This window comes from Tachypleus tridentatus, chromosome 3 (genome assembly GCF_004210375.1).
Source record: "Tachypleus tridentatus isolate NWPU-2018 chromosome 3, ASM421037v1, whole genome shotgun sequence".
Taxonomy (NCBI): Eukaryota; Metazoa; Arthropoda; class Merostomata; order Xiphosura; family Limulidae; genus Tachypleus; species Tachypleus tridentatus.
Genome location: NC_134827.1, coordinates 87,474,118 through 87,498,128, shown reverse-complemented (window position 1 = coordinate 87,498,128; position 24,011 = coordinate 87,474,118). Strand labels below are relative to the sequence as shown.

At 32.7% G+C, this 24,011-nt stretch overlaps 1 pseudogene across 1 annotated transcript in view; it reads left to right on the top strand.

Moving 5' to 3' along the window:
* Window positions 1-24,011, top strand: part of LOC143247413 (liprin-alpha-1-like) — a 246,589-nt pseudogene that overhangs the window by 6,990 nt on the left and 215,588 nt on the right. The gene's annotated exons all lie outside the window — the stretch shown is intronic.

Here is a 24,011-nt window from a genome sequence, read left to right as displayed (position 1 = left end):
ACGTGCATACTCACATATTAGGCACCATCTGCTATAATTATAATTGCTTTTTCCAGTACAGTTCATTACCTCCTCTCACATTAATAGCTATTCTCCTTCAATGCTGCCTCCTGTATGCAAACTTGTTTTTATACATGCCACAAGCCTTTAATCTCCCACTTAATTGGAATTGACTAATTCCAATGCATCAATCATGCAAATCATCATGGGACAATCCTCCACCAACAAGATTGTGATGTACTCTCTGGATGCATGTGATTCCCTGCACTAAGTTCAGCCAAACTCTCACTTCTCATATGGCAGTACTTCTGTTATAGCACTTAGTTTGGTCTTTTTCAAGTGTTTTATTTTAATGTTTCTCGTTATCTTTGTATTCATTTCACATAATGAGTTTACTCTTTATTATACAATAGTAATATTTGTAACTTGTTGAGCTATTCTAAAATGGAATTATTTTATAATTTTACCTGATTATGGAGCTTATTACTTCATTACATTTTTTTTTTTTTTAATTTCTACCAACACAGTTGTGTTTGCTTATAAATTTTGTATTATGAAATCTGTGTTATTACAGATTATATGTTCTATTAGCACATTTATACAGGTTTCAGGTCACAGTACTCTGTGGGAAGATTTTCAGCTTTACTTTATCAGGAGATTGATCATCCATTGAACTAACATTCATCAGGCCTCATCTTGAGTTTGGGGGCCCACCCATTTGAAATACAGTTTGTTGACTTTGGAAAGATAAGACATTCTACTGTTGTGGTTTTGAATAATTTCGTTATTAGCAATCAGACTTAGTTGTATCTTTTCTCCCATACCATTTGTTTAGGCTTACCTATAATTCATCTCACTGGTTTATTAGTTGTTGGTTTAACTACACATTTCATTGATTTTATACAATCTTCTATGTTTCATTTTTGTTGTTATTTTTCTCTTATTCTTTTCCCTATTCACTTGGTTTATGCCTTCTGCAAATACTGTACCTGCTTTTTGTTTTGTCAAGTTTTTATTTTAGTGATTCCTTTGTTTTATATTATTCAGTTAGGCTTCTCAAGTATTTATTTTTGGTTTTCCTGTAGTTCTACTTTTAGGTTGATCAATAAATATGTTAAATATCTTGTTCAATTAGGTTTAATAAGTGTTATTTTCATTTTATTCACGTTCCCATTTATGGGTTAAAATGATCTGAACTCATTTTCAGACAGTTTAGATTATATCAGTTTTCCTGCTCCTTCTCATGGAATATCTTCCAGGCCTCTACTGCACAATCTGCTAGGCACATCTCAACTGTTTTTTGAGACAAGTTTCACAGCATGTTTCACTTCTCATAACATTGTTTTATGATGATATTTTTGTTTCTATTTTGAGAATGGGTATTGGCAAGCTTTACTTTACCATCAAGCAGATTTTCTTCTTGATTTTGTCATTTGCATCTCTGTTAATCCTGTCCACTTATTCCATACCTAGTTTTATAGTTTTATTTATTTTCCTTTTACTATATCAACATTTCTACAGTTCATGTTTACCTTCAATCTCCTTTATTTTGTGTTTCACTTGCAATAAGGGATTTTTGTGGGGTACCTCTATGCTCTGTGGTGAGCATTCCTGGTCAGGTATTCTTTAATTGTTCAAATCTTCATTGGAAGCCATGTCAACTTGCATATTATCATTCCATGGCCATGCAATACACACCGAAGAGCAGAGGTGTCCCACTTCTAGGTTTATCTTCACAATATATTTGCTTCATAAATTTGCCCATCCTGGACCACATTTTTCCATAAACTTTATGGATAAAGTAGAAGAGGATAACTGCCTATTCTTTCCATGCCTTGTATTTGATATATTGTTATAGCCTGCTTTTCAAAATATGGTTTTGTGGTCACCTGTTGCACTGTCTCAAGTGTTGTCATTTCTCTGGATTATCTTTTATCTTCTTGTTACTCCATCAGTGTTGTGTGGTATAGTGGAAGTCTTTTCAGATTATTAAAGTTCTTCACCTCTGATATCCCTTCGTGCTTAATATTCCAAGGATGTTACTGTATTTGGAGTGGTATCTGTCAATATAGAATTTGAGGGAGATGGTTTACATTAAGTAGACATCTTTTTAATGCTAGATGTTGCATTCCTACATGAATCTATTAATTTTTCATATTATCCTGTGCTTTGTTCATGGGTTGGAGAGTACAAGTTCCCCTCTGGTCTCCTTAACTTGAGGTGAAGACAGTATGATCCTTTTCATATCCCCACATGGAGGGTTGGTACCCAAAAGCTAGGTTTTGGATTGTAGTTGACTTACCAAAAGTATGATTCTCATCCTACCCTCACGTGTATGTCAGTTTCTAGTGGCATGGGTTTTGGAGGTAGATGACTTGACATCCCTATCCTGACGTACTTTTCTCCTACTTGGATGTGCTCCTCAGTTTCCATCCATATATGCAACATCTTTCCTAGAGGGATGAAGAGTATATCTGGTTCAGAAAATGGTGAAATCTTTTACATCAGGTCTTCAATTCTGAATGTTTTCCTCTTGAAGAGTGTCTTTTGGATTCTTTTGAAAGATGATTCTTTCTTTACTTTGCACTGGTCCTTCCATCTATTTAATGTGGGATTCTAGCTACTGATGTGAAAAAGTTACCTCTTTTTACACTTCCACTGAAAACCAGTGCTTGCATTTTCTGTCAAAACTTGAAGCAGGTTTCAGTAGAATAGAATAGAGGGAGTCACATGTGTCCTGATAGTATGTAGCACTTTTATTGATAGAGTGTTGTGGTATTATGACTTGCATGATAGATGAATTAGAATCAATCATTTCTAATTGAGTAAGAGATTAAAAACTTGTGGTATGTATGAAAAAATTAAACTTGCATATAGAAGACAGCACTGAATGAGAAAAACTATTTATGTGAGAGAGGTAAGTACCTATTGCAAATACAGTTTCAATATAGGAAAATTATAACTGCCCATGCAGAACTCTCGAATCAGATGTATAGAATCAAAAACTTCACTTAGATCATAGGTTGAATGTATATCTAGAAAATTTACGTGGTCCATATTTTTTTATCTAGCTGATACACATAGCATGTGTGTATAAGCAATCATGTGCCTGCACTTGATAGGAAGGTGTGGATGTTTCTTGGTAACTAAAAGCATGCTTATAATCATAGAATGTAGATATAAGTGTACTATTGGCTCATTAGTAGTGTTGCAAAATAGTTATTGTTATTACCAAAGTTATAAGTAAAATTTAGAAAACCGATTTTAGCAAAGGCAGTATAATGCAATTATGTGCATTTAGATTTGCATAAGGTAAAGGCAGGAAGATCTTTGTCTCTCCAAGAACATCGGTCATTCAGATTCACAGATTCGTGGTTTTGTGAAATTTTTGTTTTTACTTGACAGTATCTGTAAAGTGCTTATAAAGCTATGTTTACATAACATTTGCCATGTGTTTCAGGTTTTAATTTGTATTGCACATCTGGCCCATTGCTAATGTTTGATTTTTCATAGCTGTCTTACCACATACATTGAGAATAAGATATTTGTCTGTAATATAAAAATTGCAATGTGTTTGTTTTTATGGTAATTTCAAGTTATGTGAGAAAAATGTATTTCTTGATGACCTAAAACCTTCATAATTTCATGCACAATTTTCTGAGTTCACATACAAAAATATGAGAATATTTGTGTATGGAGATTTTGATTCATGCGTATGAAAAATAGTAAGAAAATGCATAAATTCTAGTGTTATGTTTCTGTCTAATGTAACTGCTGATATCAAATACATGTAGTTGATAATTGATCTGAGCTATTGCAAGGTGGTTCATAATTGATCTGATCTATTTTACCTTTGAAGTAGCACAATGATCACCATTCTAATGAATTGTAAGAGTAGAGGACTATTTAAACTTATAACTATTACAGAATAGCTCCCCACACACTTTTCAATGCTCCATCCTTGTAATTTGATGTTCAAGTGTATTTCACATCTGGTTTTGAAATCCTGTGGAGAACCCTGTGTTATTGCTTTATAGATTTTCACCAGTGTTTAAATCACTGTTTAACAAGTGCAGAAAAACAAGATTTTTAGAGGTATATTTGTTTTGTAACTTACCAATGGTATGAAACAGTTGAACTTTGCTAATTTTATCTTTCTAAATAGATACACTTATTTATAAGTTTATCATTTAATCATCAGAACCATTCCTATCTACTTAAAAGATTTTGGAGATTGGTCATGTAGGAGTTGGAATTTTGGTATATTATCGATCATGGTTTTCTATTTTGACTTTTCAAGTACCCAATTGGGGATTTCAGGCAAAAGCACCTCGTGCCAATGCTTAGCAATGCCTCTAAAAGTCAGTATATTATTGGTAAAATTCATGGCAAGAGTTCCAAATTGGGGTGCCACTTTTTGTGATAGTTATTTGATTGTCAGTGTTATCAATGAAAATGAAAAACAGAAGAGGACCTGTCACTAAACCTTGATGTAAACCACTTGTAACATTAATCCACTGTGCTTTCACTTCATCAGTAATAGCCCTTTATAACCTTTTACCACCCACACAAGTGCCATTAATTGTATCTAGTTTATCTTCTGCCCTAAAAGCTGCAGTTGTCCTACAAAGTATTTTATCAAGAGCCTTCTGATAGTTTAAGTATACCAAATCACCTGTAACATTTTAAGATATAATCTTCATTTGCAACAATCATCATGGATACAGAAAGTTTAATATTAAATCAATTAATTAACAGCCTATGAGTCTTACTTTATCCTTTAGAAATTGTTAGGTTAATAATTAAAGGAATTCTCTGTGTTCTTTTGAGTGATATTATACACATGAAAGATTAGTTCTGCTCTGAAAGCAAAACAAAAAGTGAACTCAGAAATGTTTTGGACATATTGTAGATATTTATCAGGAAGTTACTAAGTGCAGAGAATTGTAAAAGAAACCAAAATGAGTGTACAAGAAATAGTTTTAAATTCTAACTGATATAGACTTGTAGCTAAAATATTACCAATTAATTCAATATTTTTTGGGTGAGTGATAACAGCATTTATAATCTAATTTTCTTTCATTTTCTTAAACATACCTTTAATTACTTTGACATTGTCTGTTTCCCCCTTAAAAACTGGATGACATGGACTAATCCCTAACTTTCAAGTATCTCACCACTTTTAATTAAAAATTAATATTAATACTGCACAACTGTTTTTGTCATTTGTCTTCTCCTCCTCATGTCCAGTTACGTATTAGTATTTTTTGCCAATTGTCTCTCACGTTTTTGTAACCAGATACTTAGCTGCATTTTGGTAATTTATCAACAAAATTTAAGTTGAAATACTTGAATGGAAAAGTAAGATTTTTGTACCTTTTAAGCTCTACTGGGTGCTCAAGAGAAAGTTTAGAAATGTACACTTATTTACAAGGTCACACATTTTTGGCTTAATTTTTTAGTATCAGTCTCTGTAACTAACTTGCCTTGATCAAAACTTAATATTTACATACACCCACTCAAAGAAACTAACTCAAGTTTTGACATACCAGATAATAATTATCTAAGTATTAAAGAACTGATTCACGTAAAACTGTGTAATGGAAAATCTAGATGTGAAATCTTAAATCTGACTTGATTAGATAGAAATGTTAATATATAACTACAGCTGTCTTTTAGTGTTAGGTATGACATAAAATTAAAGCTCAGTAAACTGAAATCATTAGTTCTTGGCTAAGTAGAGCACACTGAATTCTGTGTGTTTAATTTTTGTAGATCTGTCAACATATACCGCACCTTTGTCCTGCAGGATACTACTTACATTAGGTTCGTAAGTTGCATTTCTTTCAATAATCCATGTAGACAAGTCCATAGTCAAGCATTGGGTATCTCAATAGGATTTCTTATGAAAAGTATAACATTCATTGGCTCAAATAATTTAATCCCTGGTTCAAAAACAACTATTTACCCTCAAAATGTTAATTGAAGACCACAAATTTCATGCCTTAAAATAAATGTAAGCACAGAAATGTTCAATGGCTTATCCTTCACCTAAACATTATGAAATCAGTAAGTTAACATTCTAACATTTCGGTGTAATAAAATCTTACTAGCACAGGCCTTTGTTGCTTGTTTATCCCTCTAATTTCTCAGTTAACACATACCTAATTCAACTTCAGATACATCAGTGATTACATAAAAAATAAACTTGGAAATAAAATAGAAGGTTAAAATACTAAATAATCTCTTCATATGTAAACTAATTTTGGTTGAAGTGTAGACATTTGGTAGAAATACATTTCTTTTCAGCTAGCTTGGTCAGACTAACAAAAATAAATATGATTCTTTAATATTTTTCTCAAAATGCCTATGAAGCCAGTTTTTTATTGCATGATTTTATGGTTGAGGTGACCTCAACTGGTACAGCAATGTGCATTTTATATTATACTTTCATATGCTTTTGTGTATAAAAGACAGTACAAAAATATTAATTGACACTTCAGTCTTACATCTAACATCAATAGGTAATATATGTGTATCACTGATAGTCGGTAAGGTGACACTTGTTTCTCTTAAGGTGTACATAAATTTTATGTGATATTTTGAGCCAGTAAATTTTTTGGTATTTCCTTTGATCTGTTAAAAAATATAAAGAACCTCTAACTCAGGAAAATATTCTGGCAGGACTTCTTCCCTTTTCCTTATTCCTACTCCTCTGAACTGCCAATACCTACATAAGTTGCACTTGCATGTGCTGTGAATGGAGTGAGTTCCATGTTTGTTTTGTGTAATTGCAATACTGTTTAATCTGTGTGTATCTCATGAATGATTTATGTTCATGATGACTAAAACATTTTACCTTTGTAGCACAACTAGCCAGAACTGATGGGTATTATTGGTTTTAATGTCAATGGAATGGGAAATTTACATTGATTAAGACCTGGTTATCAATTTTTTCTTCTTCCAGCATCAGGGAGTCAATAAATGGTATTTCTATGCCGAAATACAGTCCATATGACAAAGTACAGTTCAATTCACTTTCACGAAATGCTTCATAATAAACCAGTATCACTGTTAATAAAGCATATGAATTAAAAGTTTGTTTTTTTGCCTCAGAATACATAAAAAAGTTGCATTCAAAGCCAAGCTAACAAAAACACTTAAGTGACAAGAGAAGTGTTAGAAAGACCATACTTAAATTAGTAAATAAAAAAAATTCCACAATACCAGAAAAAATGCTTCACATGGTAGCCAATAAACTACAGTATTCTTCCTGTTGTACTTGACTGCCTATCACTTCCCAGAGTTAAGTTCCAGTGACATAATTTTGAACTTTTTAAGGACTTCTACTCATCTTACTCTAATGACATGTAATCTGTTTCTGGAAAATTCTGATTCTTTCTCTCTGAAATAAATCACACTCAAGGTTTAATCAAATTATACTACTTTCTTGTAACTTCCCCAAAGTGTGTTTAACTTTCACTCATTTGAAAAAAAGAGACGTGCATTATTGAGCAACAAACTTCAGCCCTTAACTTATGTAGACACGGAACTATTGGAAGGAGGGGAAGCAAAAGGAATAGAGAAGGATATGGATTATGAACTTAAAGGATATAGTTACAGGTGATTCCTTGACATGGCATGTGGATAGAATAGTCTGTGGGATAAATAAGGAAAAGAGTTAGATTAACCTACCCTCAGGAACAAGTGGAACATAATAACTAACAGAGCAAGAGATATAATGAAGGGGACTGGTAATGATGCAGTTTTTGTTGTACAAGTGGGGGCTAATGAAGAAGGCAACAGTAAGTCAGAAGAGCTAATTACTAAGTTCAAGAGGTTGATAAAACCATTTAAAGATAAAGGCCATAGATTAATTGTGTCAGGCATACTGCCAAGAATTGACTGAAGATTAAATATGAGTAGGTTACTCAGACTAAATGTTAGGCTGGTTGGACTTGTGGGATCACTTCAGTGGGAGGAGGGAACTTTATGGAATGGATGATTTACACTTAAGTAGGAAAGGGTCTGGCATATTTGTAAGGGCTATTAACTCAGTTGTAAGAGAAGTTCTAAAGTAGGACTAAATAGTGCTGGGGGCCAGGATAAACAAAATGAAACAAAACTGAGATGTAAAGGAAATTTAACATAGGAAATAAATATAAGCTATAAGAATAGGCTTAAATGTTACTATTCTAATGCTAGGAGTATAAGAAATAGATGAATTTAGGAAACTAGTGAGAATAGAAAATTTTGATATAATAGGAATAAATAAATGTAGACAATTTTCATAACAGAAAGTTCTTTGAAATACATGGTTATAGTTTATTTAATAGTGCTAGGGTACTAAAGAAAGAAATAGAGATGCCTCTTTTTGTGAAGTGTGAGTTACATCATGGAGTTAAGGATATTAAGGACTACAGCAAGGAAATCAAATTCATTTGGGTTTCTGTTAATGGATATCAAGGGAAAAAACTCTTAATTGGAATCTGTTCGAGACCACTTGATGAAACTGATGAAATTAGTGAGAAACTTTAGAATGAGATTAAGATATCAGCTCTTACTGAAGTTATAATTGTGGGTGATTTTAATTTCAAACATATTGATTGGGAAATGCTAGAGCAAAACTATGAGGGAAAAAGGTTTCTGGGAACTGTTCAAGATGGGTTTCTTCACCAATTAATTAAGGAACCTACTATAAATAATGCCATTTCAGAGTCATTGTTAACTTACAATATAGAAATGGGTGAAGAGATGGAAATTGGAGAATATCTAGGTGCAAGTGATCATTGCTGTATTAGGTATTAGGTATTCTCAAAGCATAGCATTGAGAAATTTAAATTTTTAGACTGGTATTATAGAAGACTGTAGATGATCATGAAAGTTGATCAAACAAGAAATTAGGGCATTCAAAAAGCATGTATGTCAAAATTTTACTGAAAACTTAAAACTTAACAGTAAAGATTTTTTTGTAAAAAGTACATAGTGGATAAATAAAATGTCAAGATGGGGATATAACTCTTAAAGCATGATAAAAGAAGGCTTGTATCTGATGATTTTAAAAAAGCTAGGTAATTAAATTCTGCTTTTTCATTAATTTAAACTGATGAAGATTAAGCAGTATTTCTCATCTTAAACAACTGATAGATGAAAACAAAGTTGAACAAAACAGGTGCATAAATTCTGAGATGGTTAAAATAAAATGGGGAAGTTTGAAGACTGATAAGGCTCAAGGGCCAGATAATATTTCACCAAGAGTTTTTTGAAGGAGGTCAAGGATTGGATATGTGAGCCACTTGCCAAAATTTGCAAGTCCTTGAATTGTGGACAAGTATCAACAGATTGGAAATTAGCTAATGTCATACATATCTTCAAGGGAGGTAATAGAAGTTGTCCCAATAGTTTTAGACCCATTGGTCTTACATTAGGTGTGGGGAAAATTTTGGAAAGTCTGATAAAAATACTTTGCAAAGTCATTTAATAAAGCTTAAAATTTTATTGGACAGTTAACATGGTTTGACTAAGGGAAAACCTTGCCTTATACACATTTTTATATGCTTTGAAAATGTTACTTCATATGTAGATGAGGATAAGGGTGTGAATTTGGTGTATCTGGGTTTTCAGAAAGAATATGACAAAGTGTAACATAAAGTCTTGTAAAGTAACTTAGCTGTATAAATATGGGGGATAAGGGTATTAAATGGTTTGAAGTGTGGCTTGATAAAAAAAAAGATGCTGAAGGGTTGTTATAAATGGAGTTCAGTCAAACTGGATTAATGTTGGAAGTGGTGTATTTCAGTGCTTAATTTTAGAACCATTGCTTGTTTTGATTACATTAATGACAGAGAAAAAGAAATAGTCTATAAATTGTGATTTTTTTTATGACATATCAAGGTTTTGGGTGTTGCTGCTTTACAAAAGGATTTAGATCATTTAGTGAGTTGAACAAATAAATGACAGATGTGTTGTAATTATAATAAATTCCAGATAATGCATGTGGGTTATTATAATTTGAATTATAAGTATAATGTGGATGGAATAACCTTAACAGTACCATGAAAGATCTTAGTCAGTGTAATAAGTGATCAGTCTAAAGCCATCCAAGCAATATGTTGTGCTTATGGCAGGGCAAATTGAATTTTACGTTGTATCTTAATAAATATTGAATACAAGGCTAAAGAGATTATTATTTTATTGTATAGGTCACTGGGTTCCTTACATTAGGAAAGACAATGAATTGTTGAAAAGGATTCAGAGAAGGGTTACTAAAGTGGTATCTGGGATGGAGAGGTTGAGATCTTTAAAATTGTTTTCTCTTGAAAAGAAGAGCCAGCAGTGATCTGATTGAAGTTTAAGATTGTAAAAGGAATTGATAATGTTGAGGCATCAACATTTTCCCAACTCAACAGCAAGAGTTATAGTACTGTGGGAAACAAATATATATTTAGATAATGTAGAAGCTCTCTTCAACTAAGTTTATTTTTTAAATAGGGTGGTCAGTCTGTGGAATGGTTGCCTTTTGATGTTATGAAGACAGTAAATTTGAGTGAGCTTAAAAAAAAATTGATAGATATATGAATAATAAGGATTGACTTCAATTTTTGGTAAATTTATGTATTTAATAGTTTTAGTTTCGCTTAGAGGGTGGGACAGCCAAGATGGACCAACAAGCCCCTTGTTGTCCCTAAAATTATGTTTTGTTAGAAAACAATATTTATTAAAGGGGGGTTGGATAACAAAAGTTGGAAAATGCTGATTTACTGAATATGACTTAGTGCCAGGTTTTTCTGCAAATTGTACATAAAATACAAGCAAGACCATTTAGTACAAGAGGTGGGAAAGTAACATGATTACTTGATCTATTACTTGTGAGCACAGGTTAAGTATTGTTGCTTAAAGTAATTGTTTAATTAAAAATTAATACTTACAATTGTTAGTAATTTCAGTTACTTCAACTATCTAAGTACTCAAGGTATTAGTATTGTGATTTTTTATTATTTTAATTTCTTTCAAGTTTGTTCAGCTTGCATGATCAGTGTCACAGCTAATTCCAGTTTCTTTCCAACTATCTCCTGTGAGAATATAATTGGTTAATGAGTCGATTAATTTATTAGCAAATACTTCTAATTACTCTCTTCTGGTTGGTGTTTCAATGGCATCCCTGCCTTAAAGAAAAAGAAACATCAATTCTTAATCATTCAGGAAATATTGATTTTTCTCCTGGTCCTTTTATATAATGTTACTGTGTATATTATACATTTATAAATTATACAGGAGGTGTGAACTTGAACAGCACACTTAGAGGGGGCTTAATGTGCCAGTAAAGTTGATCATAAAAATTGGTGTAATGTATGCACACACATATAAATTGCACATAAGATTTAAGACAAAGTTCATGAAATAAAACAAAAATACTAGGTGTAATGGTAGTAACATGTAGGGAAAGCTTAATTTCACACAATGTTTCAGGACAAAATCCTTCTTCAGATGGTGTTCTTTATCTTGAATACAAACTACATTCAAATGTGCTCTGTATAATTAGTGTTAACAAACATCACCTGAAGAAAGGTTTAGACCCAAAGTATTCTTTGAAATTAAAATGTTTCTAGATTTTATTACTACTGTATCTGGATTAGTTTCTTTCATAAAAATTTGCTTAATTGATACCTGACAAAATAGCGTACTTGTTTAGTATGTTTCATTGCTGGACATTTAAAAATGAATGAAACAAATTTGGTACAGCCAAGAGAAACATAACTTTGAAAAACTTTGTCTTCTTCATTACAAAAAAATATTTATTCTAGCAATGTGTATTTTCTCTTAAAGAAAAATTATTTCAAATACAGTAAAGAACTAATACATTTTAGTTTGCAATAACTTTTTCCCCAGAAAAAATGAAACTTCATATTTAAGCAATATTTCAGACTGGTTCTATGAGCAAAGTGCATCAGTTCAGGTCTGAAAAATACAGTGGTAGAAACACCATGAACTATTAAACTTGTTTGTGCTTTTCTTATGTTACAACACTAAATGCAGGTATACAGTGTAGACTTTTACAGCACCATACACTTGTAAATAGTATGCAGGAAATTGATATCTTTGATTCATTAGGGAATGGTATTACATCTTAAAAGATTAGTATACAAGATGTATGAGCAAGACTAAAGACCTATCATATTGATACACTAAAAACAGTATTCAAGATATATCTACAATTATTATATTTATCTGGTATCCATTATTATACAACCAATTTTAGCAATTTAAGTTTCAGGATTTTCTCACAATAGTTTTTATTTTTTTATCTCATTTCATATATATTTTGAAAAATCTAAATAATTTCACTTGCAGTTGTTCCTCTGACATTTATAAGAACAGCGAAATAAGAACATTGAGTAAGATCCATGCGAGAACGTTATGATGAATAATAGGAGTGTGATTTTAGGCTTCACTCTTCTAAAATAAAACTACATGACAGCTGATTATTCATGTGTTTCTCAGGAGAATGCTTTTTTGCCATTCAGCTACGTTACATACATTCCTTTTAAATATATACCTGACACTTTAATGTTGTACTTCTAAATTTGCTTTATGAGAATAATTTTAAGTTTAGTTTTGTAGGATAAAATTTAAGAGTAGTTATTGGTATCTGTGTAAATAAGTAGCTGTCTTGTATTCCATCCTCATGGTCTGGTATTGTACATCCTTTGTAATGTGTACATGTTGCAAGAGTGACTACAGTAGTACTAACATTATTTCAAACAGATTATTGAATAGCTCATTATACATGTCTGTTGTATTTGTCTAAATGAATTTATTCAAATAGTATTTCATGTGATTATTCCTGATTGTGCATTCATACTGAAAATTCTGTTGTGATATAGAACTCACACTAATAGTGAAGTGCCATTCATAATCTGATGCTTGTTTTTAGTTGTAAAAGTTTTCAGAGTTTTATAATTTTTACATGTATAGTAAAGGAGAATCCCCTTTAATGTTGTCTTCAACATTAAATACCAAAGGCGTGTATGCTTAAGTGTGTGATGTTTGAATCAGCTTGAATTTTATCAGAAACCCATTATATTATTAAAACTGCATAAAGTATAAACCAATATTGTTCCATTTGGTTCTGTTATTAGGCCATATTAGTTTAAATAGATATAAGTTGGAAGTATAAGCAGTGTAGTGCCATCTGGAATATAGTGGAATAAATTCAGCTTTGAATTACAGAGTTAAAGCATTTCAACAGTGTGTATATATATATTTTTTTTTTCCTCTATACTTGTTTGATGTAATTAGCTTATCTTCTCGAATTAAAAAAAGATATCTTTTCCAGGAAGATCCAAAAAACTTTTGATCTCTATTTCACAAAAAGTTACACAAGAACCAAATAATAAACTTGTATGTTTATTTGTCAGTTTTGTGCTGGTAAACATGTAAATGTGCTTGTGTGTTTTACAACTGAGAATTTGAATACAGCATGCATGTAACCTGCTGGTGTTAGGGGCCTCTTCAGTGCTGTTGAACTTTCTTTTGGAAAATGTTAGTGGATGACAGTAGTTTAACATCATAGCACTGTAGTGAGATGAACATAAGAAGAGTCTCAACAGCATTTGGAGGGTATATCCTCTTTGTTCTTACTTATGGAGAGATTGGTTACATGAGAGGGCCACATACAGTCATCATACCTTCTCAATTTAACATAGATTTTTCTTCATATTTTCTGAGATTCTCTCCAAGAACAATGAGTAACATCAAATCATCTTTGCACCATCTACTTTGAATTGTATTCATTTTAGATAAAGGTTACTTTGCACTTTGACTTAATATGGTATTTGATTTTCTTATTTTGTTTGTCAGAAATTAATATTAATTTCATAATATATTTTATGTCTTGGTGTACTTTATTTTTACTTGTAAGACAGTTGATATGTGTGTGAGAATACTATTGTTTTGTTCACTGCATTTGTTTTATGTAAAATGTACTATATATATAGAAACATAGAAATTGGTATTTATGAGCAGCATTAAATTTAATATTTTTTATCTTGCAAACTAGAACCATTTTAAGTGTATATGATGTACAAATAGCATGACAAGAGAATTCATTTAACCATTTGCTGTTGATGATGTAAAAGATGTGATGCATTTCAAGTGATATAATTCTTTGCATTTGTTTCATATATTCTTTATTTTCAAATAGTAATTTATGTACAATAGTATTTCTATTAAGGAAATTCTGTGCTAATAATTAAAGCTATGCTTTGTAATACTGATTTGGAATATATTGATGCACCAACTGTAAACATTTTAAGTTACTGCTGTTAATGCAATTATGGGATTTTATATTTTCTGTTTGATCACAAATACTGGAAAAAAATTTATTGCCAACGTGATGTAAGTATAGCATAACAAATTATTATTAATACATGAGCTGTGAACATTTAGAAGCTTCACAGTTTGTATTGTACACAAATAATATATAAATGTTGATATATTGGAAATTTTCACTGTGAACTTTTTAGTTTTTCTTATAAGACAAAGTACCTCAGCTAGTTTAATCTATCCACATTGATAACAACCAGATTACTTCGATTTGGTATTGCCACCTTGTGTGTAAAAAGATGTTATGTACAGAACTGCTAATGTATATATATTCTTCAAAGTACTTTTAATATTCCTTGATCTATCTTTCAAATTATGTGAAATAGTTATTTATTTGGTGTATAAGAAGATTGTGTCATGATAGAAGATGTGGTAAAAAAATAAAATGAACTGGATGTCACTTGTCTTTATTTGTTTGTTTGTTTTTTTAATTTCATGCAAAGCTACTCGAGGGCTATCTGCACTTGCTGCCCCTAATTTAGCAGTGGAAGACTAAAGGGAAGGCAGCTAGTCATCACCACCCACTGCCAACTCTTGGGATACTTTTTTACCAACGAATAGTGGGATTGACCTTAACTTTATAAAGCCCCCATGGCTGAAAAGGCGAGCATGTTTGGTGCAACAGGGATGCAAACCCGTGACCCTCAGATTACGACTCACATGCCTTAACCCACCTGGCCATGCCGGGCCACACTTGTCTTTAAAGATATGTCTGGGTTAGGTCACAGATGTTATAATACATCTGTCCTGTTTTTAGAAGGGATGTGAAAACTAAATGCAAGATAAAGTTATTTACCTTGAATCCATAGTTTATGGATGTAGATAGAACAAATTTTTAAATAATTTCAACTATAAAAATTTATAATTTGAGAGCAAGAAATATCTTGGGTTTTTATATAACAAAATGCTTAATTGTGTAATATTGTGAATATATGTATCTGTATTACTTGGATGTTATGCAGTGAAATGAATGATTATAATTTGCATTTTTAAACATGGTTTGTATCTACAGATGCACCACTTTTTCACACAAGTCTACTGTGTGAACAGCTTGCTAGTTGAGAGGAAATGTACCCATTTTAGCAAACATTTATCAATAAAATATTTATAATTGTCACACTTATTAAAGGGTTGTTTTTTCTTGAAAGGGAAATGTAAGTAACAGGAGGTTTGTGCTTGTCTTTGGAACATTTATAGCTGGTTTAAACAACGTATATAACAAGAACTTTGGTTAGTCTAGCAATCCCCTACTAGACCACACTTGGCTATATAAAATAGAATACATGTGAAAAACTCCATGTTTAAAAGAGACCAAAAACGATAGTAATTTGCACAATTCTAGGATCCTTCTACTAAAACCAATTGCAGGTAGAAATAATTTCATGTCTACAAGGTATTTAATGTATCTGAGAGAAGACGGGGTATTTTTTAAAAATTATATTAAATTCTGGTTCTTCTTCTCAAAACTTTATATTGTACCATTTTTGGGGAAAATAAATTCAAATGAATATGTTTTGTAGATGGATCGGTAGATGGCGTAGTATGATTTAAATCTGCGTCATGAGTGGATTTGACAATTGATTAGTTATCTGGCTTATTGATGAATAACATTCAACTAATCTATTAATCTTACGTGAGTTGAGTGAAAAGAAACCAAACACTGTAATAACACATAATGGGTTTCATTAACTCATTGTATAGTGTCATGGTTTAGTAACAAACAAACGTAATGGCAGTATTTCAATTACTTGGATGGTTGAAACAAGAGAAAAATATTATTATTCGGAAATTTTATTCACCTCTTTGTACAACACATAAAACTATCATTTCGTACAAAGTGTTATATACGTTCCTGCACCTGCCGCGTGCCTTTTGAAAATATCTCATTTAGCATTTTCGATGTGTCTACGAAACGTTTGAGACGTGGGTAGTTCGAAAACAGAATTATCCTCGAAACATTAAAATATCTACGAAAGCCAATAATCTGATCCTTTATTCACAGATATCGCGAATGCTTGAAATTGTGTTATATCAGGCGTGTTTTGCGTTTTTGATTTGTATGTGCGTTATTACATAGCAAAGCCAGTCACTTGGGCTCTCTGTTGTGTCCAATTTACTGATATCCCAGCGGGGAGAACCTTTTAGTTTAATAGTCTTATGTAGTTCTCATTGAGTTTTTTTTTAGCGTAATAGTCTTATGCAGTCTTTATTGCGTTTTTCAGCGTGATAGCCTTGTGTAATCCTTATTGTTTTTTTAGTGTGATGGTTTTATGTAGTCCTTATTGCGTTTCTTTTTCAATGTGATGGGCTTGTCTAACGCTTGGTGCAATTAGCAAAGAGAAAAAGAAACTCATATTTTCTACACTTATTAATTGTACCGTTTATTTATATGGTTGACGAGACATATTGTAATCTGTATTGGTTTACTTTTTTTTTTTAATTTCGTGCAAAGCTCCTGGAGGGCTAACTGCGCTAGCCGTCCCCAATTCTGCAGTGTAAGACAAGGGGGAAGACAGCTAGTCATCACTACCCATCGCTAACTCTTGGGCTATTCTTTTACCAACGAATAGTGGGATTGACCGTCACATTATAATGCCCCCACGGCTGAAAGGGCGAGCATGTTTGGTGCGACGGGGATTCGAACCCGCGCCCCTCGGATTACTAGTCGAATGCCTTAACCACCTGGCCATGCCGGGCCACCTGTATTGGAAAGGGCTCTTTAAATAAAAATATTTCGTATAACGTTTTTTTTTAATGTATTTGTAACGTGTTTCGTTTTACGTTGTTATCATAAAACTCGATCTGGCCGTAACCAGAGATTTAAATTTATCTTGGCAAAAAATGACAGTCATCTGGGGCTTTGAGAATCGTTTTTAGCCCCCAAGACAAACTTGAAAAATTTCTCCCCCTAGAACCATTCTAAGCAATTTTTAATATTGTATTGTACTTGTGACTAGGTTTTATAAATGATATTCCGTATGCAAGGAATTAATTCAGCATTGGAAAAAAAAATATCTCAGAAAAACTGTCGGGGCAGTTTTCCCTGTTACCCCATATCTGATTACGGCTAAGTGATTGGGCTCAGTGAAAAAATAATTGTTTCTTATGGTGATAATTATTGGTTTAGGTTCTTGAGCAACTATGAGTGTTTAAAATATTGTGATCTGTATTTGCGGGGGGGGGATGGAGGGGAGAGGCACTTCTGGTATCGATTGTTGATTCTCGTACATTACAACAGATGGCGATTGAAATCCAAATCTCAACATTTTATTAATGATAAATGGAAGATTCAGAAGTTTAAAAATGTAAATTATTCATGTCTTCGGTTAATGATATGCAAATTTATAAAAATAAGACAAATAAATAGTTTTAATCAAGTTTCTAATGGATGTCACCTGTGAACAGAACTGGTTTTAATGAAACCAGAAAACGAGTATTCGGGATGAGTTAAAACAGTGGTGGTTGTTGTGGTGGTTATATTTGCCAACGACTTGCCCCCCAGTGGCAAAGCAGTATGTCCGTGGGCTTACAATTCTATAATCCAGGTTTCAATACCCATGGTGTGCAGAGCATAGATAATCCATTGCATACCTTTGTGCTTTATTACAAAACAAACAACAAAAGATCAGGACTTGCCCATTTCTTAATTACATGTTTACGTTTGTTCCACTGTAACCGGTCTGTGGTGGTTAACGTGCCCAACCTATGAATTTGAATTTGCATATTTCACGTCCAGGTGCAACGGAAACACATTTCGCATTTTGGAGCTATGAGTGCTTTATAAGAGTCCAAGGGTTTGTGGTTGGTGCTTTAATATAGACATTCGTAGACAACCCTTTACGTGAAATATTTACACCAAACAAACAGTGTCAATTTTATACAGATCTAAAGCTGAACAAGAAACACCAACAGAACCACTTTTTTTTTCTTCTTTTTTTGCAAATATACAACCAAAAATTAACCAGTCTATTTTATCTGAGTGGTGGGATAACTGTATGTGGACCACAACAGATGTTTTATTTGTTTTACTATATAAAAAATCTCAATTTACATATTTCACATACCATGAATGTTAAAAATATGTTGAAGTCGGAGTTGGGTTAGAATCTTTGTGATTCCACAAAACATTCCCTCTACGTTAAGCAGTTATTTGTAACAAGAGTGATAGTCAGTATTTTAACGTGAGTGGTGAGGTGTTGTTGACTGGCCGCCCTCTCTCCAGTCAAAATTGGAGATGGCAGTAGTTACTTTGTCATAAATACAAAACTTAATATATTTTCTATCCTTGTTTAACTATTGATTATGCAATGTAAACTGTTACATGTACATTTTAGATGTCGTTGAGTCCAGGATGTAGATGATTTGGAGTATATGTCGTACATAACAGCTTACAGTTAACTTCCAAAGTTCCATAGTGTATCATTGTTAACTCAGAGTTGTTTTTAAGCGGCATTTTGGAAGTTCAATTTGGCATGCTGAATAGAAATGTCTAGTAAATTTATTTTAACAGTTTTGATGGACTGGTATTCGTTAATAAAATGATTACTAATGTATATTCAGACAATATGTGCGCAACTGCTTAAAGGTTAATATATTATAATGATACTTAATTTTTTCCTCTGTCCTGAAAATATGCATGCACCTTATTATCAAAATGCGCATGCGCTTACACTTTGTAAAGAATGTAAATATACTTTAATAGATATTTTGTACAAAATCGTTTAACTTATTTATTAATGGTATTAATATGGTGAAATATAACTGTAACTAAGGTAAAGCGAAAAAAACGCACACAACTTAGTGTTAACTTATCTCTGTTTTAAATAGGTCATACTTGATAAAGGCTTAACGAATTCTAAATTGACCGCGAAAGTTTTGCCAGCCTCTGGTGGCATATATATTGTATAGCTTCATGTTTGCGAATAAGGTGTTTAAAGATATTCTAAGCCTTCAAATTTAGGAGGTAAAATCCAGTATCTCGTATTAACCTTTCTTGCATAATAATCTCTCTCCCCAGTATCAAAAAGTGACACTGACAGAGGCAAATTTATGCTGTATTCACGGTTGGTAATTTCCGCTCGTTCCACCATAGCCTCGAGTGACGGGGGAGCAAAGTTTGTGATCAGAAACGATAAACAAGTAAAGTTTACTCTCTGGTTCGAAGAGTGATTAAGTGTAGCGCGAAATCTAGCGGAAGTTTCATGGTAAGAATTGTTCGCCAAGTATCTGATATAAATCATATAGAATAAAGCAGTCTCAGCAAATTTCTTAAGCGTATTACTTTAGTTTTGTTCGTGTGAGTATGTGGGCGCGCGCGTAGTAACACATCTTTTCAGATTTCACTGTTTTGTTTTTTTATAAATTAGCTTTTAGCATATGATCTGAACCACATATGACAACTATACAGGTGTTTAGTTTATTCCGTAGTGTTTCCATGGAAAATAGAACATTTATAGCACCACATGATGTGATATAAATACAGATAGTTACTCTGTAGTAATTCTATGGAAACATGAATTTTACAGATTAAACCACGTATACGTGAAACTAATGACGGTATATGAAGATCATACAAGAAAGAAAGTGACATACGTAATGGTACATAAGTTAATGAAATGACAAAGTTAAATATTAGAAGATGGTTATATGAGAACCTAAGTGTAACTGGTGACGTCGGATGAGGTATATTTTTATCGTAATAAAATTTTTCCAGTTTGGATTTATAATTGTTTTACAATTATTATTTTTAATTCAAAGGGAGTAAAAGCTATTAATAACACCAAGATATAAAGTTGTTTCAAAACCACGTACAGCATTAGCACTTGATGTCTCGTTTTTATTACTTAAAATGTCCGAGTTGCTCACACACGTATTACTCAAGTTTGAAACATCAAACATAAAATATTTTTAAACAACGCACTTTCAAGAACTTATGCACTACTGAACGAAGCACAGTGATAATGTTACAATAGGTTTATACTTCGCTTCTTAGAAAAAACTGTATATACAGATTTATAAATATAATATGCGTAGTATCTACGTCAGTATCGTTAATAATGACAGGGCTAACAAATGTGCATATAACTTAAGAAATTGATCAGCCTCACTATTCGTCGGTAAAATAGTCGCCCAAGAGTTGGCAGTGGGTGGTTATGACCAGTTGTCTTCCCTCTAGCTTCCACTGCTAAGTTAGAGGCGACTAGTGCAGATAGCCCTCGTGTAGCTTTGCGCTAAATTGAAAAGGAACCAAACTAACATCCAGTGACATTTCCAAACGACATTTGTGCATACAGTGTTAAGACTCGGCTGCTTTTGGAAGAAAGACTTTTGAAACAGCTTTTCTTAGCAAGTAGAGGTTTGATCTGTGGAATTTTCAAGAAAAATTGGAAGGTTGGTTAGATTAGTGAATTGTGGGTGCGAATCTTTCTCGATAAGCAAAATTATCGTAACAATAAAATATATGCTACACACTAATTTGCTGATGTGAAAAATTAAAAACAGCACTATGAAAAGGTTGTTTTTCAAAGTCTGAAACTGTTTAAAAGTCCAGTTTGGATTTATGGTGACATTTTCGGTATTTCAATCGTTAAGAAAATATGTAAACCTAAATGTACGTACGAACGGTACGTCATATAGACTTTCTCAATATTCCTTCGGTTAAGAGAATTTGTAAACCAAATTCTACATAGAACGGTGCGTCGTATGGACCTTCCCAGTATTTCTTAAGTTTGGTTGTTTTTGAATTTCACGCAAAACTAACACGAAGGTTATCTGCTCTAGCCGTCCATAATTTGGCAGTGTAAGACTAGTCATCACCACCCACCGACAACTCTTGGGGCTACTCTTTTACCAACGTTTAGTGGGATTAACTGTAACATTATAACGCTCCTAAGGCTGAAAAAGTAAACATGTTTGATGCGGCGGGGATTCGAACTCGCGATTTTCAGATTACGAGTCGAGTGCTTTAACCACCTGGCTATGCCGAGTTGTGGATGTTAGAGTTGAGCCTGTTTGTGTCGTAGTGTGTGTGTTTGTGTGATGCTTAATTGTAGCACTGTACCGACTAAATATTCTGGAGGCTGGAAAAATAATATTTTTTTTATTGTAGTTATTTGTGCTCTATCGTTATAACTGATTCGTAGTGATAAACCTTAAACCAAGCTAATTTTTCTAAATTTTTAGAAACGTCTCTTACGGAAAGAGAAAGTTATTTCTATATGATTGAGTTGTATTGTTGGATGAGGTGGCTTGGGTAATTCTAATTACAGAAATTTTAATTTTGTAGTGTTCCTACTTCTTATGTCGTTCTATAAAGCTTATTTTATATAGCCTAACCTTTGTACCCCCAGATACGCAATAATGATAAAAAAATATTTACTTTGACAGACTATTCCAAAACATAAAAATTATGTTGACTATACATGTAGCGGGCACAGGTGGAATTTTTGTATTTTGGTGAATGTGACTGGAAACGATATGTAAATAACACAGGCTTGGTTTTGCTATATTATCACACCTTGTGATGCCAAAATTATATGACCACCCCTATAATGTGTGTAATGATCCATCCATTATGCATTGTAAAGTGGTAAAACTATTTCAGACTAAGGTTGGAGATACACAAGTTTAGCATTGTGAACATTATGTGCGACTAAACACGTGACATGCCATTTCGTGTACTGTAAAACCTGGCTATTGAGTCATTTTATCGAAAAGCTTTTGGTTACAGTAAAAATAAATTGTAAATTATACTTCAACCCTGATCTAATATTTACTCTTTCAAAAGAAGAGCTTGAGGTTGGTTCAGAGTATGTTTTACCTGTAGTTGCTAATATAGCCCAGGGTTATCTTTATGTTCTATTTTCATGATGTGATAAAGTGACCTAAGAGGTAGTGTGTGCATGCTATAATACTTGAAATATATGCATAGAATATTGTTTATATGTGGTTAAGAAACTTTTTTAAGGAATTTTATGAAAGATTTAAGTGTGGGTATCTAACTTGTATTTTCACTCTAGAGCGCATTTCATCATATCACCTACAGATGTCGCTGTAAAATATTCAGTGCCTGTTGTATCGACAGTACTTTTTTTTTTTTTTTTTTAGTATTATGTAGGCGCAGATAGCCTCGCTGCTTTGTGCCATAAAACACTAAATCAATCAATAAATCAGTATTATGTAATATGAGTATACATTTAGAGGTAAAATAATTTTGCGCACAAGTTGATTTTAATAAATTTTAGTGTTATATATATAAATACTCAACATGATAAGCTAGTTAGTTTGGAACTAAGCGCAAAGGTACACAATGGGCTATCTGTACTCTGCCCGCAACAGGTATCGAAACCGCATTTTTAGCAATGTGAGTCCGCGGATATACCGCAGTGCAACTGGGGGGCCTAATCTAGGAACACATGGACTATATATACCAGTTATATTACGTTATAATCGAGGCACGCATGGCTGTGTACCAGCTATGTTTAATGTTAATCAAGGCACACGTGGGCTCAGTATCGGCTGTATTGAGTGTTAATTAACGCACGTATGGGCTGAGTACTATCTATATTGATAGTTAATCAAGGAACAGAAATACTGTAACAGCTGTATGAGTTAATCAAGGAACAGAAAGACTGTGTAGCAGCAATATATATATAGTATTAATCAAGGAACAGAAGGACTATGTAACAGCAATATATATATAGTATTAATCAAGGAACAGAAGTGATGTCGAGAAACCCACTTGTTGAGAAATTTATATGCAAAAACGGCTCGTTTGGGTTGAGAAAATATTTTACATAGAAGAGCGAACAACGTTTCGACCTTCTTCGGTCATCGTCAGGTTCACGGTCCTTCTGTTCCTTGATTAATACTATATATATTGCTGTTACATAGTCCTTCTGTTCCTTGATTAATACTATATATATATTGCTGTAACATAGCTGGTACACAGCCATGCGTGCCTCGATTATAACGTAATATAACCGTGAACCTGACGATGACCGAAGAAGGTCGAAACGTTGTTCGCTCTTCTATGTAAAATATTTTCTCAATCCAAACGAGCCGTTTTTGCATATAAATTTCTCAAGGAACAGAAGGACTATGTAACAGCAATATATATATATAGTATTAATCAAGGAACAGGACTATGTAACAGCAATATATATAGTATTAATCAAGGAACAGAAGGACTATGTAACAGCAATATATATATGGTATTAATCAAAGAACAGAAGGACTGTAACAGCAATATATATATAGTATTAATCAAGGAACAGAAGGACTGTGTAACAGCAATATATATATAGTATTAATCAAGGAACAGAAGGACTGTGTAACAGCAATATATATAGTATTAATCAAGGAACAGAAGGACTATGTAACAGCAATATATATAGTATTAATCAAGGAACAGAAGGACTATGTAACAGCAATATATATAGTATTAATCAAGAAACAGAAGGAGTATGTAACAGCAATATATATAGTATTAATCAAGGAACAGAAGGACTATGTAACAGCTATAATGAACAGTATTTGGTCATGTTTCGATTTTAGTACCTTTCTTTATCATATCTTAAAATAATAGATCGTAGTATATACTATTGTGGTATTGGTCCGTTGCATGG